Genomic DNA, 17,014 nt, shown 5'->3' on the forward strand with positions numbered 1-17,014 from the left:
CAAATATAATTAAGACTAAAGTGTCTATAATCTCGTGGATACTAGATTTTCGTGTAGCATTTAGGCAAAATCTCGCGAAATTTAGTACTGTTTATTTTTTCGAAAACACGAAAACACCAAATTGCAAAATTAAATACTCTCGGGTTTATATGATAGCGAGCAACGTTTCTTGGAAAAAATTTTGCGATTCGCGAAAATTTAGTACCCGCACTTAAGGTAACCATGGAAGTTTTTATGAGGACCATAAAACATCTCAAAAGGAATATAAAAAACTTATGACAGTATATTTTTCCTTCTTAAGCTGCTGTTGTAGGAACTGTTATTGGAATGGACGAACACGTGAAAAGTAAGGAAAGTAAGAGAAGCTACCATCAAAACGAATACAATTCTGTTCTTGCAATCCTTACCAATGCCCAGAAAGATTTACAAGCTTCACAACAAGAAGCCGCAGCACTGGAAACTTCTTTAAAAGCAAAACAACAAGAAGAGAAGAAATTAACACAAATTGAAGATGTTAGTTTCAATTCTGTATACCAATCTATCAAGGTATGTAATAGTTACAATATGGGGTATATTTTTCGAGTTCAGATTTTTCGTCATATTTAGAAAAAATATAGAAAACTCTGAACTTTTGCTACTCCATTTGTATATATTCTTTGTTTCCTTTTTCACTTCCTGTATTTTGGTGAAATCAACATCAAAATAACATTCCACTCTTCAAAAATGATTTGAATGGTCATTAAAACATCAAAACATTCGTTTGACAACTTTTGTGAGTATTGAGAGGAAAAAAGAAACATTTCTAGAGAATAAATTTTGGGTCAGTGGAAAACATGGATCCCATCCATTGACTACTCCATTGGTGTACCTGTTGGAGTACCCTAGTTTTTATGCCCTAGAGCTTGAAAATAATAGAATTACTGATTTCTTTAGTTGTGTAGGTGACTTCTATTTGAAATTCAAGTGATTCCATAACATAATAACATAATGAGAATCTAGAAATTAAAAGTTTTTCATTTTGTCAGCAAAATCGCCGCAGTAATAAATAATTTTTTTTTTAATTCGCGAAAATAATTTCCGCCAAATATATCTTCCAGCGAAAATTTCTTCCCTTAAGATTTATCTAACTTTTATTTTGGAACGTTGGTCTGTAATCCAAGAAACGAGTTTTCCCATTCTGGTCTGTGAATTATATCGGGGTACTCCAACAGGTACACCAATGGAGTAGTCCATGGATGGGATCCATGTTTTCCACCGACCCATAAATTTTGGGATAAGATACAAAAGTAAGTACAAAATATGATCACTCGCTTACCAGACCCCTTTTTGAACGCGGTCTTTGTATATGTACGGTACAATATGAAATACAGCATTTATGTAAGCGTTTATAGCCAATCAGATTGCTCATATTTTTCACGTTGTTAATAAGTGTAATAATTATCGCACGATACATTTTAGTTCAAGATTTTTTGTCATATTTGGCAAACCTTTAGGCGAGGAAAATTAGAAAACTATGAACGATAAAATCATATTCAATAATTTACGAGTTAAAGTGAGATAACTGGTTTATTGTCAACTTGGAAAATATCGACTAACTTTTCTCCCTCGATGCGTCTCTTTTTCATTATGTTGTTTTTTCTTTCCTATATTTTCGTGAAATCTACATCAACACTTTCGTAATGATTCGAATGGTCATTAAAAATATCAAAAATATTATTAAGCATAATTAGAAGAGAAAAAGTAAAAAATTCTAAGAACGAAAATTATACAAAATACCCACAAAATATGATACCTCGCTTTTGTTGAACTCGGTCACGTTTTTTCTTACGTGTAAAATATGAAATACAAAATTTATGTACCCATTTTTCATGTCTGGAGCCACCGACAAACCAAATCTAAAGTTTCGAACATTTCTTTAAAATACTTTTTATTGAAAACTTTCTCTAGAATCTTCAAGTTACAATCAAAGACACTTGTACGGACAAATACAGCGAATACGAGAGCGTTGAAAAAGCTTTCAAAATGTTTTATGAACGACTGGCTGAATATGGAAATAGTTTGACTGATGAACAGTTAGATTTACTTGAAGATCAACAGAAAACACTTGAACTTGAGCTACAAAACTATACACCAGCAATTACATTTGATTTTTAATTTTTGCCACCGCAGGGAATTTTTCAGTATTTCAGTATCTTAAATGGTGTTCCGGTAGCATTCTTATCTTAACTGTCCCACTATTGTTTCATCATCATCAAATTTTCGGAGTTATTTTGATCTGATTACCGATTTATAGCTCAGATTGTCTTTCCCTAATTCTCCCTAGAGAATTAATGAATCTAAGGAAATTCCCTTTTTAAGGGCTTTTTATACCATAAGTTGTTTTGTTTTTTTGTTTTTTAATTCAAATCTCTTTTATAGTAGCTATCAAGCCCTACCAAAATGGGTTTTACTTTTGAAACTAATAACTGTAAATCACTCCCTTGGCATATTTGTTAGCATTTGAAGGCTGAATTTTCTCTCAGATGAGAAATCACTTTTAATAAAAATTACTGTAGGTCTAATACCATTCCTTTTGAAATCAAATTCAACTCTATGTGTTCGTTTTGCTGCGTTGGCACTTTAATGAAAGCTGGAGCTAGTTTTAAATAACAAGGACAGGGGATAAAAATAAGCTGCGAGATGTAAAATAACTAAATAAATGAGTAGATGTGAGGATCTAGTGAGAGAAAGTTGCAAATCAGATCAGCATACCAGTCAGGATGATTCCCAGGAAAACAGTCTCTTCCTCCTTCCACGGATTCTGAATTAAGAAATCCTAATAAATGTTTTCAGTTAGGTCGCCTAGGTCCCTTCCTTACCGGAGAGGGGCGATTTCAAGGCATCTCAGATTGCACCTCAGAATGAAAAAAGGAAGATAATGAGGTATATTCATTTTTAACTTCCACACGGTAAATACCTGTAGATATTTTAATCAACACCTCTTTACTAGTGTAATAATGTTCTTGCTATTATATTTTTCTATTGGAATTATATTACATTATGTATCATTTCACAATAAAAAACCATATGAAAAATTTAATAATGCAAAAATTACTGATTCTCCACTGCTGTTTTATGATAAGATGTTTTAGATTGCTGCTGAAGCTCAGCTATTCTTATCTTTTCGTGTTTGGAGCCTTTTGTTATGTAGAATAGAGTCTGCTTCTGACTCAACTTCATTCGAGATTGAAGAAAGAAAATTACGTAAAAGGAAATATAACAATTAATTTTTCCTCGACAAGAAATCCAGATGAGATGGAGTTTTTATAAGATACTTTAATAATTGCGCATTTGAAGTAATAAAAATGACGCGTTCTTTAGAAAACCTAACAAAATTGTTTTATTACTGGTTAACGACCAACCAAATCAAAAAGGAGCTTGTAAAAATTCAATCTCGTCCCAAGAAATGCGTAAGTTTTTGATGCACTCTCATTTTTGTTGATTTTCAGACGCCTCTCGAAACTGGCACATTGTTTGACTTTTATCCCCAACCAAAATTCAAATACCAATTTTTTTTACGCCTTTGTAGCCGAAATTAAGCCTTTAAACGTCGAAATACAGAGTCGATTTTTCGAACTAGTGAAGGAAACCATTTCATTTCAGTCTGGGAAATGTGACGAAAATACTTCTATGTGACAAAATTCTTCCCCGACTAATTACAACCCCGATATTTATTCCCCGATAAGGTAGATACTTTGTTTTCAATGATGTAAAAGGGAAAATTTCTTGAGATAAAAAATGCGATGGATTTTTGTACTTCAATTTCAAAATTTCCTCAATAAAAAATATAACGATTATAACTTAAAATTATTTACATTCGAGAAAAGATATATAATTATTGACATTATTACAAAGAAATTACAAGTTTACCACAATAGAGACAATTGTTCAGATGAGGGTAGAGGAAGAGTTTTTTGAGATATCCGCAAATCCTTTTGAGTGTGGAATTACACCTCCAGGGCTTGTTGGTGAGCTGAAACGATGAAAGAATAGCCCTCTTCATAAATTATTTTGGCTGCAATGGCTACCTCGTCTCGACACCTTTACCAAGGGATTAAATTCCTTGAGTCTTTAAGTTTTATTTTAATACCATAATGACCAGTTAGTGAGGGCTGTACTATGAAATATTGACCGTAAGCCTCTTATGAGCTCCGCTGGGAACCAATTAACATAACAATATTTTGAAAAAGAGGTAAGCGTTGCTCGTGACGTAATTTACAAAAATGTTACACATGTATCTTTTGATAAAAGGGACCAAATTTAATAAATGATTTGTTCTTTCAAAGTTTTTATTAAAACTCGAGAAAATTTTACTTGTGAAAGAGAAACTTTTCTATGGCGCATCGATCTAAAAAAGCATCTTATTTAACCCTTTGAATCATTTTGTGCGTGATGCAAGTATGGCTTCTTAGTTTCAGAAATATTCGACAGGCAACATATATATGGATGTGTATCTTGATGAAATACAGCAAATTATTTCTCAGAGCCTAAAACTATTGTCTCAATATTGCTAGGATAAAACATGACATCGGTTTGTATTATTACAACGAAATGCAGTCTACTCTTTCTAGTTTTAAACCTTTGTTATTCCAATCTTTCTTTGGCGTTTTTACACTTTTTGCTTAAAAAACATTAAAATCGCTTAAATAGAGCTTTTTAAGCGTTTTAAAGCTATTTTAGTGAAAATTCGTCGGTTCTGCCCCCTTCGCTGGACTTCAATGGGTCTAATCCATTGCAAGGGAGTGTCCCACGAGGTTTAGGACCATTGGGAACCAGCTCAACCCTAAGCTTAACTAAGGCTCCAGTAAAGCGCTGTAAGCTTACAGTGTAAGCCCAGGCGGCTCTGTAGGCCTAAAAACCGGTTTTCTGGCAAAACTACTGTTCCCAGCCGGTTCTAAACCCTCTAAATCCCTTCAGCACCATTGAAACATGCTAATTAGAGCCTGTGAAAGTAATCACACTCTGTAATTCTAATCTTTCTCTAATCGATCGAATTAGAGAGAGTCAACTGTTTTGCGACAGGAGTAATAACTACTTTTCTTTCCTAACGTTCTTTCTTGAAATTGATTGAGAATAAAACGAAGCCAAACTTACAAAGCTCTTGACAGTACTGATCTGGTAGCTTCAAACCGACGACTGTATGCAAAGTTAGCCTGAAATGTAAAAAAAGTGTTGAGTTTATTATAGATTTGGTGAAAAACGACTACTTTTGAAAAAAGCTTTTAAAATTAATTTGTGGTAGTTTTTGCGCATATTAGTCCTAATGAAGACCATGTTTAAAGCATATCCTCCTTTTCAAAAAAAGTAACTTTCTTTGATCAAAAACATAAAGAACAGGTTATGAGTAATCTACACAGGATAAAGATCGCAATGCACCTAGCTACAAAATTATTGTGACTGAAGATTTCACAAAGACGGAGCCCCGGGGAAGAGCTTCGGCAAAAATTGGGTGCTAAGTATGTGGTTATGTGTGGACGGTAAGGGTCGGTTTTTTCACACTTCAAAGTCTCTCTAAGGGAAAATTCATGATTTCAGGATTTTTTTGATTTCAGGTGAAAAAGAATTAAAAAGTCTCTCTAATAGTTGGGGGCCAGGGGTCCCGTGACATCTTTTTTACGACCTAACCATTTTTAGTCTATGTTGAAAATATGACGATTTACTTACATATCTGTATGTCTTAACTTTTTCTGCTAATTGCTTTGTTTATTATTTTAAAGCTGATGTCATTTCCATTAGGGGTTTTACATCGGCTGTCCTTTTAATTGTCACTAATTATTTTACTGTAGTGAAGTGTATATTTTTTCCTTAGGCTTTTTATTATGAAGATACTACTCTATGAACAAGAATATTACGTATATTACACGATATTTTTGAGAGGGAGAACGCGGATAAAGCCCGCGAAAACTTTTTATGACCAAAATAATGATGGAATAGGCAAAACTGAAAGGGAAATGTGGGGTAGGAAAATAGCTGATTTTCAAAAGTCAAAATAAACGAAAATGATTGATACCATCTGAAAGAGCATGAAATTCTGAGCAAAAAATGTAGTACAACAATTCTCTGACAAAAACACACAAGGAGATACAGCCGATTGAAGTCCAAAAACATACAGACATTAGTACGACTTTACACAAGATTTGACGTCAAATCACAGTTAGAGCTGACAGTTAGTTGATCTTAACGCAGCAGGTCCAGTTCACACATACCCCTCATATGTGCCATCCCTAGTACCCCCCCCCCCTCGGGGACGAAACGAATGAAGATCAAGGAAAAGTGTGAAATCGCAAAGAAACGAAATGAGGAAAGGAGCAAAGTAACAAAGATTTCATCTGGCGAGTGAAGGGAAGTCCCAGGTAATGATACAGCGACCGGCAACGAATAGAGACATTATCACCCCGTCTTAGCAATATTGTGAATCCAGTTGATACTGTATCAACTTTATAGATAGGATTGTAACTAATAGTTGATATTGAAATTTCCTTAATTCGAACAATTTGTATTCCCAGTGCGTTCGAGTTAAAGGGACTCCGCTGTAATAATTCGAGGTGATGGACTCTTAATTTGGTGAAAATAATTCACTTATACGAGCCTCGCGTAAATATGAATTAGAAGAATCAGACCAATTCCTGACATGGAAATGTCTTTTTTTATAAAAATAGTGTACTTTGAATGAGGGTCAAGTATTCTTAAGAAAGTGCCAAAATTGAGGGTGAATTATTCTTAACGTATTCTTACCTTTTTTAGACTTGACTTTTTTACAAACATGAGAAAAGATCAATTTGAGAGTTTTGGACTTTTGAGTGAGCACTTGGGTTAAAATTACATTTCTTCCTCAAAGCTTCAATTTATTTCTAACAAAGGAAAAAGTTTTTCTGTTAACCAAATACAAAATGACTGTATTCTTATCGAATTCTGTGAAATTCACCCTAGAGGGTATTCTTAGGGTATTCTTACGATTTGGCCGATTTTCACCCTGATAATCCTATAGAAGATATTCTTATAAAAAAACTTGTATTTAGAAATTTCCCTTTTCCCTTTATGAATTAAAACTCGTCAAAACGATAAAGCATTGCCGGCTAACTGGGAAAGGGACAGAAAAAGCAAGTTTACCGGTGTATTGGGTGTGTTTGATGGGATGAAATGTTCATGTGAAGACCATAAGGATGAACGGTTGCCAGCTCGTGATATGTTGACCGGTGAGGAAGCAAAACCATCTGTTCCGCCATTATCATTATTCAGTCTAAGTAAAAAGAATATGATTGTCAACTACCGAACATCCCCAATATAGCGCCGTGGCATAGAGTGTTCTTTAGAGGGCGGGGCTAAATATAGAAAAGTCGGCTATCAAAGAAGCAAGTAACATTCTAAATGTGCTCTCTGATTCTAAAATGTGTCGTTTCAAGTCCAGGGGGGAGGGTACTCTCTAAGCGGGGTCAGTTTTTTTCACAAACTCGATTCAAAGAAAAGTAAAAAGATAAAAAAGTAAGAATATCTTTCAAAAGTATTGAAGAATTTTTTTTCAAAATCAAAGAAATTTTTGTGAAAATGTCTCTCGCAAGAGCTTGCACGGCCACGTGATCAGCACATTCCCTGTTTGTTTCGATGGTCATATTGTCAACAAAATCCTTAAAATCGTCAGGCCGTTCTACTACTTCTCAAAAGGCTCTATCTCGGAGATCATATCCTTGTACAATGGAACCCTAGAGCAGGTAGGCAACTGCATAGAAAAAGCAATTCCCATCTCCTGGCATATTATGCACATCGAGATTTCTTCGTGCTAGGACCCCTGTAATCTCTCTTAGCCCGAACTGTTCTTCATCTGCGGTACTAAGCTTGCAGGAATTACTTTTTTCAAGTACTGTTCATAAGAACCGACAAAATTTGCTCTTTTTCCCCGAAGCTGATAAGGGCTCCTGCTCTTCGGTTTCTTGGTTAATAGTTCAGATGCAGGTGTGACTACGGGTTCCGCCGTTTTTTCACTTAAAGGGCTCTGACCATAGTGAATTTTTCATAATGGCCGTGTTTAAAATGTGTTTTCTGACTGATGTAACCCACAAAACTATGGCATGTTATTGCCACCGCAGGAAGCCTAAAGCTTCCGAGGATGGCATTCATAGCTTCACGCATAAGGAAGTTGGGCAAACATCTCATAATTTTGCGCGCGTTTTTCAGTATTTTAGTTCCGGTTAAATAGTGTACCGGTAAAAACACCTTTCCGGATTTGTTTTGATCTGATTACCCATTTTCAAAGCTCTATATGTTAATTTTTATTACCTCAGGGAGTCGAATTAAGGGAAATTCCTTTTTTTGTTGGGAAATTCCCTATTTAAACCACAAGTAGTTATTAACCGCTCTGAGCAACGCAAATTAGAAATTTTCATCCTTTCAAAAACTTGTCGTTTGACTATTACAGTAAAATGGCTGTTTAGTAAAGTAGCGTTTAGTATGATATAAACAAACCATTACTTTGGTAATAAAAGAGGAGATGACAAAAAAACAGATATAAATAACTTTATTTTATCTCTGTAAAAAGATATGTATGAGATGGACACAAATTGCTAATATTTGTAGACTAAAGTAAGTAACATTTCTTTCCAAATTCAACAACTTATTTGATCGTTCTTTTGCGGTGGCACTTTAATGAAAATTATGGCTAGTACATTTTCTGTTTGACAAACTATTCCTGAATCTGAAAATTGAAAAATTGCATTGAAAAAATTTGGTGAAGAAGAAAATGAAGACTTTTGAAAAAAATTTTCGCAGTAGATGGTGTATCTTTCACCGAAAAATAAAAATTTTTGCGGAAAATTTTTGTAAATGCTTCTTTGTCTCGAAATCTTCAAAATAGTGGTTTTTCATCAATTTTCCATCTGGATTTTGCTTAAAAAAACAGTCATAACTTTTGACACATCTTTTTAGAAAAATTTTCCGCAAAATAAAAAATAGTTCAATTCTTTGCAGACAGTGTAAAGAAATTTTGAAACAAAAAAATTAATTACCTATTAAAACTAAGCACTTTTTGTAAAAGAGGGTGATGCAACATATTATTAACATCTTTTTAAAGTTCATAACGTCATTTTTGCAATTAAATTCTTAATTACTCTTAAGGTATTCGATTAAAAAGCAATTTATAAAGGCAATTCTTTGTTAAAAGTGTTAAGGAACCTGAAATATAACTTTTATGTTCAAATACCAAAATCAATTTTTGGACTATGGTCAGAGCCCTTAATGAGGAATAAGTCTGTTGAATGGTACACTTTTTTCCGATGGTTTCACGCGCTTCAACCTGACGTTTATTTTCCTCTGCCTTGGTCGTTGATGTTATTTCACTTACTTTGAACCATTTGCATAACGAGGAGCCGTCTTTCTCATACGACACTTGAAACCTATTAAAAAAAATTCATTTCTATATTCAAATTCATCTTCTCGATTTTATGCAAGTTTTATAATGCACCTTTAAATTTGCACTCCCCTACAAAGTTGCCAACTTTGATATGAACACAACACAATTTACGTAAAATACCGTCTATTTTGATAATTCGCTACCCCGGTAAAAAAGGTGTTTGGTCCCACTCCGGTTAATAATCGCGCTAATATACGACCAAGTAAATTGTATTTACCGATTTTTGTCTTTTTTTTCTATTGTTTCTGTTTGTGAATGTTCGTTTTCTTTTGCCTTTTATCTTTGTCTTTTTCGATCTTTTGCTTTATAATAACACTTTCGCCAGCGTGATACTGCGAAGGAGGGAATTTTGCTGCGTGCCTCTTAACCATCTTATCAGCTGCTTTTGTTTGTGCGTTTCTCGCCTTTTCAACAATATCCTTTGCCTTTTCTATCCGGAATCGAATAGTGCTTTCTGAAACTTCAGTGTCTTCATCCATATCAACGTCTTCTGTTTTTGGTGGAGTATCACGTGGAGCTCTTCCGAAGAACACTTCAAATGGAGAGTGCCGATGCAGGCTTTGATGGGAACCGGAATTGTCTTGACTGGAATATGTCTCCAATGAACGGCTCCATTGTGTATCAAAAGTAAAAACAGGCGTAGATTACATTTATTAATCATTAATAACTAGATTTAGATGTTTTTCATGTTTGTTAAGCTAGGTAATTTCCGCCATTATGGAAGCAAATGTTCCAATCAGTCAATATTTAGATTTAAATTTAGCGTTTGATAGCTTTCTATGTTGTTTGTGGCAGAGAGATGTCTAGAGTAGGGTATAAAAATCTTCGGCTTATCTTTTCATTAGGTTTGGGACACCAACAGATTTCTAACATAGGGGTGCATTTTTAAATTTAATTTCATAATTTACCACTTACGAATTTCAAAGATCTTACCGAATAGATAAATAAAACTCCGAAACCTAACTTTATTGTGACTCTTGAGCTCCAACTCTGACCCTAAATAATGAGAACCATACCCGCCTTCTAAGTTGATTTTTAGTGCTCAATGGAGAAGAAAAAAAGAAACATTTTTGTTACTCGATATACGAATGCCCACTTGAAGAGTCTAAGATTAAACTTACCTGATTTTTCTTCAAAATCGAATCGAATTTTTGTTTTCCATGTCCCATGTGATCTTTCAATTTTTCCCTGGCTTTGAGGGTGATATCCAGAACTTTCCACTTTCTTTACCCCAAGACTTTCCAAAGATTTCTTTACCTCACCTTTAAATCAAAATTGGAGAGCTTTAAAGATTTACTTTCAGAAAAAATTCGAAAAATGGTGTCTTGCAGGCGAAAATTGCAGTTTCAGTACGTCCACTTTTCTTCATTGGATTTTTCGATTTTGAAGAGGTTAAGTGGTTTCCAGGCTTCCAGGCTATAATCTCAGCCTTATTGGAACATTTTTGAGCTTTTATCCTGAAATCCTAAGGTGCTAAGCCTCAAGTCTAATGTTAAAACTCAAAGTTAAAACTCTACTTCCGAACTGTACTTTAAAGCACTTAAAAATCAATTGCGGTTTTAAAGTTTTGAGGAGATTCCCCATTTGTGCCAAATATTTCGGCGCCGATTGTAGAAGTTTTAAAAAAAGCGTCATTTTTTACGTCCCTTTCTACAATAAAAATATTTTTTTTGCCCTTAGTTCTGCACGAATTTAAGTCGTTTTGTAGCATTTAAGACGAAAAACTGTTTCAAGAAATGATGATACAATTTTGGCTAATTACCTTTAAATTCACTTCCCTTTTCCGTTTGAACCTTTTAAGGCATACGAAAGATGTTGAATATTGACTCGATGTATGGTGCAATTTCTTTTGCCTCCTTTTTAATCAACGGTCGAAGGACCAAAAATCGTGAAAATACATCCAACGATCCAACATTGCTAAAACATATGAATATGTCTTGCCATTTGACTTTAACTTGAAATTTGTGAAATCTACAAGATCAATCTGAAACTCCCGTACAACTTACTTGGTAGCCAACAAGAAATACTTCTACATGAAATCAACAAGAATGCTAAGCGAGCGTTGAAAATTATATCTAACAGGCTGATGCGCCGATAGTAGTGCTGATGATGGAGTCTATTAGAACAGAAATACTACATATTGCAATAAAAGGCATGCAATTGGTGCAGGAGAAGAAAACGCCACTGTAATGACCTAAATGGTCGTTGAAATCTTCTTTATAAATCTATTCAAAACGGATTTTCATTGATGTACCATCATTGGAAGCAAAAATAACATTTTATAACTTTATAAGAACAGAAAGAGGCTGTTCGGTTGATTTTGAAAAACTTAATTTTGCCGAAAATCCTTGTTAAAATGCGATTGGAAACAGTTTCAACTAATGTAAGACTGAAAGAGTATATTAGTTTCATAAGGATATATTTTTGAGGTGGCAATTTGAGAGTTGCATCACATTATTATTGAAAGTCTCTTATCTTAAAATCATCACGTCTAAGTGGGCAGCGGTTTTAATACTCTGACAAAATGATCGATACAAGGTTCCTAATCGTCACATTAGTAGAAGGGAATTAGGTTATGACCGGAAAAAAATACATATAAAGCTGAAATTTTGCACAGAGTTAGGGAAAGGTCTTGGGAACCTCCCGTTAAAACCCCCTACCTTCAGCACCTTGGCGTCACGAGCTATGACGTCATAATTCATAATGGCTGCGATAAGATTTGACCAAATTTCAAATTGTTCAAACATAGGAATATTATATACCGGGTATATACCGTTGGAAAGCTTATTGAATTCTGAACAACTTTTTTGCATACTTAATTTTCTAAAAATGTACTGAATGTGAGTAAATTGGGCTTAAAGGTCTATGACGTCATCAGGTCAAAAACTTCCGAAATCAAACTTCTTCAAACACAAGCATATTATATACTGTTGGAAAGCTTGCAGAAAACTGAACAACGTTTTTGCTTACAAAAAACCCTGTAAATGCACCGAATAACAGTAAATTGAGCCTAAAGCTATGACGTCATCATGTCCTAGCTAATTTTAAGAGAAATTTTGATTGGTCCTTTATTTTGGTTATTTTCAATATTAGATTATCGAAGGGTATTGTCCAATAAATTCAGACAACGTTTTAGAATTTAAAAATTTCTTTCACTCAAAAATATCTTTGAAGACGTTTCCGTTTTCATCATCATGTGTTGGGGATTGGTTTCGTCTGTTTCACCATGAACATATAAACGACTGGACATCCATCTCCTTTGTAGTTTTGAAGATAACACTGCTAGCTTCGTTGCCGCCTCGTTAAATGATCAAATGAAACAATAAATTTTGATGATATACCTCTTGGGAATACCTTGCTAACAACGTCAAAACTTCGACAAAAGTCTTTGTTGTTCTACTTTTCTCAAGTCTTTTATCTATATCATAACAAAGATAACAGAGGCAAAATCATCGTCAGTTTGTCAAAACTCCGACTAATATTTCCAAATTTTGACTTAAAAGTGTCTAACAATTTTAGAGAGTGTCACATTCTAATTTCGATATTCTTATGACACAGGCTCTCAACTTTGGCAAGCTATTTTTTTCAAGTCATAAAAGAAATTATTGGAGTGACAAAAGGGATTCAAAAGTATACACGCAGTTGAAATTCTGCATTTCAGAGTTGAAAATGTTGATAAAATATATTGCAAACTCGTGAAAAAAATTGAAAATAATTTTTTTGTGCATTAGAAGTAATGTTCAAGCGCGATCAATCATTTTACCTAAACAATTCAAAGAAATAAAATTATGACGGAATATTGTCGGATTTTTTATACCAACTTTGAAATACAGGCGGCAACGAAGCTCGCTTCAAAGAGACAATAAAAGATAGATGTCCAGTCGTTTATATGTTCATGGTTTCACCTTCATCATATTGATCCACCAGCTGAAGAAGTTAACGAAAGGAAAGAATAATATATATCTTTATTTATCTCGTGTAGATTGTCTAGTCTGAGATTTTAGTCGTAAATTTCTGCAAGGTATATTACCAGAGATTTGGAAAAAGAGGATAAGAAATGCGCTATTCATCTATTTGAAGCTAGGCTGTAGAATCTTTTGTTTCTATTGAAATGTCTGCGGCCGATCGATTGTTTTCGTTCTGAACCAATCAGAGCGCTTGATTCGTTATGCGCACAAGACTAGAAGTACAAACAAAAAATGGCAGCCGTGATTGATATCGAAAGTGAATTTTTTTTTCTTTCTAAAATCGAGAATTTTGTTATTTTTTATAAGCACTTTTTTACTTTGGACAAGACTTTCCTCGGTTGCGAGCCTTAAATAGTTTCTCAGCTTTATTTGTAAAAAATATTTTCCTTGCTGGATAATTTAGATACCAAAATAATTGAAATGTGTTGCGTTAGAATACAAACGAAGCTGGTAAAACTAGTTTATCGTTATTCTCGGGCTAAAGTTTCTAAGAAACAATACCATAAAGGCCTCTTCAGTAGGGATAGCGAGGTTGAAAATAAAACCTTGGAGGACAAAAAAACAACAACAAATGTCAAAGAAAGAAAAGGAAAAAAGAAACGATGGCCATTCATGATATTAATGCCAGGAGGTCATAAATACCATGAAAGCTTTCTTGTAAGAACTTTATGAGTTCTAGACAACAAACCATAAAATAATCTTACAATACCATTGAAAAAATACAAAAATTATACCGAAGACATCACCAGGGGATTTCCCCAGATATGTTAGAAAAAATATTTATAAAAACATCGTAAAAATGAGGTAAAAAAAACTATGCATTTCCATCCAACCCAGCAAATAATAGTGTATAAAAATTAAATATTCTTCCACAGTGTATATCATGTATATTTGAATTACAGATTGTCATTGTTAGTTTGTATTTTTTTTCAGTGCATGATATGACTTCGCTATTTCTCTGAATATAAATCTTCTTTGCAACTGCTGCAAAAGATTAAGAACAAAAAGACTTTTCAGTATAATTTAACTTCATTTATAGGCCTTTAAAACACCTCAAATCAATGTGTATTGCAGAGCATGATGAAAAATAGATCACCGTTGACTTTACTTGAAGTAAAAAGTTGGATATACAATAAAAACGACCAAAGCCTTTCAAACTATGTTCTTGAGTAGTACATCTCATACAGATTTTAAGACTTCAAAGCTGATTAAAAATTGGATTATTGCTCCATGAACACTAAATGCAAAAGGTGTTATGACTCCATGCTAAAAAAATTTAAATCTAAATTTGAAAAATATAGTTTAAAGATAACATCAGACTGAAAATATGAATATAAATTTAAATTATAGAAGCATTTCTGGCTCTTCCTGGTTTGTTTACATTTGGCAATTTTGGCCTACATGTTCCCTGATTTGATGATTTGTTTTGACCTGCTTCCCAAATTAAGGGATAGCTTCAGGGCAAAAGCCCCCAAATCAAAATATAGACAAATGAAGTAGACTTATCATCGCAGCACGTATCCATTTCATCTATACCATGCAATATGTATTTATGCCTCAAAATTCAGTTTCCAAGGACAACCTGGATAAAAAACAAACATCGATCAATAAAGATTCCAAAAAGAAGTTGCATCAAAATCCACTTCGCCAGAGAACATTTACATAATAATGTGTATATCGAAATCCCCAATTTTCCATTGAACATTCTAATAATAAATATATCGACATCCATTTTTCAAAGGGCATACAGGTCCAACCGCTCAAATCCACTTTTTCCATAAATATAACATCAAACACCATAGAATTATTATTCCATCCAGCTTCTGTTGAGTCAAATAGATATAATACACGTAAAGTTTTAATACATCAGTTCCCACTCATCTTTTAGCAGTCCTTTTCTGCTGGCACTGCAGAGAACAGAAGTGACCGTCAACATGCAAAAATTTCTGAATCTTGAGTCAATCGTCGTTGCATCGGCAACCTGTACTTGGATGGCCAATACTTCTATGGGACGGTGTTGTTAACAGTATTTCACAAAGAATATGATAACTAGCCTGAAAATATATAAAATGTAAATCTGTATATGAAATTACCCTAATCCGTTTAAAGTACAAAATGCAAATTCCACGGATTAAACAATATTTTGAGTGTAAAAGTACCAAAGCCTTGCACCTTCTAAATCATAATCCACTGACTGGTCAAAATCATGGCCCTTCAGGTAGTCACAATTTATAAATATCACATGTCAAAGTTATTTTTTTGAAATGTTTTTGTTGTTGAAACCTTGAAATTTCCAACCCAAAAATCAATGGTTTCCCTAGATAAAGCTAAAAGTACAACAGAGGAAATCAAGTATACTTACTGAATCTCAATTCCATTACCATGGGGCAAGTTTTGCTTAAAATTACATTTTTTTTATCTAAAAGTTAAAGAAAAACAACAAAATTATCAATTGATTTTGCCCATCTTAAATCAAAATGCCAAGACGTTTTAGAGAGTGCCGGGGTAAACTAATACTTACATGATCACTATCAACCTTCCTACTACCCATAAAAATTATGTCTGCAACACAAAAAATTCATTCAGAGCAATACAAGCCAGAAAGAAATTGGTCCCAATTTTTCAAAATTTCAAGCATGCCTCATGTCCGCCATCTTTACTCCCAGAATATGGAATGATTTTCCTCGATTTTCTCAGGGGAAACCCCCAAAAGATCAAAGATTCACTCCCCAGTCTCTTTTTCACAAAGAACTCACTGGAAAGCTTTATTCAAGGACTTTTTTCTTAAACATTGGTTAACCTGTACGTAACGCCATTTTGTTTCGGCCTTCCTTCTTGCTCAACTATTCTACAGCCTTGCTTCTTCAAAGGGTGCCGAATTCAAAGGGAAAGAATAGGAAAACAGCGAGCGGCAGCGGCGTTTCTTATCCTCTTTTCCCAAATCTCTGATATTACTTTGTCTTCTCTTTGATGGGTATAGTTAATACTTACTTTTTTGTTAGTGCAATTCTCTCCATGACAATCACCACACGAAGACATGCACTTCAAACCGTTTTTCCTGCACAAACAAAGATTCGTTCCACATTGATTCTTTCAGGTTGACTTGCATTTACAGCGGATGACTTTAAGAATTTCAGGTGGGGCTATAACCTTGTCAGTCAGGATCGGGCGAAGGTGATCATCTGTTCGGACCCATCCCCACTCTGTCAAAATAAATGTCTCGTCGTCCTCGTCAAGCAACAGCCATTGCATTATTTGAATATGCACTCTCAACCCATAATGGTATGCACTCCTTTCAGATGGTGGAAGTTTCTCAGGCTCAATTAATCCATTCGCCAACATCTCCTGATATTTGTTGTAGCTGAAAAAAAAAATGTCTGTTTTTAGTAAAATTGCTATAGGTTCTTCTTTGAAATCAGTTGGGACGTGAAAGTGTGCAATCAATTAAACAGACAGGTCTTTGGTATAGTGTTATTAATAAAAAGGTTTCGAATTATTAATTTACAGTAGAGCTTACCGCAGTTGTCTTAACGAAGAATCTATACAACTCGACAAAGACATCAACAACAATGTTTCCAATGGTTACTTGATCTGCCCAAACATC

The 17,014-nt window shown here is 34.2% G+C and overlaps 1 long non-coding RNA gene across 1 annotated transcript; it reads right to left on the reverse strand.

The window, feature by feature from the left end:
- Positions 1-15,157: 15,157 nt before the first annotated feature.
- Positions 15,158-15,839, reverse strand: LOC136811174 (uncharacterized). The gene is made up of 2 exons (XR_010847204.1): positions 15,773-15,839; positions 15,158-15,464 (listed from the first exon to the last, which is right to left on the reverse strand). It is a non-coding gene; the product is annotated as an uncharacterized lncRNA (long non-coding RNA).
- Positions 15,840-17,014: the final 1,175 nt, after the last annotated feature.

The sequence above is a fragment of the Clytia hemisphaerica genome, unplaced genomic scaffold (genome assembly GCF_902728285.1).
Source record: "Clytia hemisphaerica strain Z4C2 unplaced genomic scaffold, Clytia hemisphaerica genome assembly, whole genome shotgun sequence".
Classification (NCBI taxonomy): domain Eukaryota; kingdom Metazoa; phylum Cnidaria; class Hydrozoa; order Leptothecata; family Clytiidae; genus Clytia; species Clytia hemisphaerica.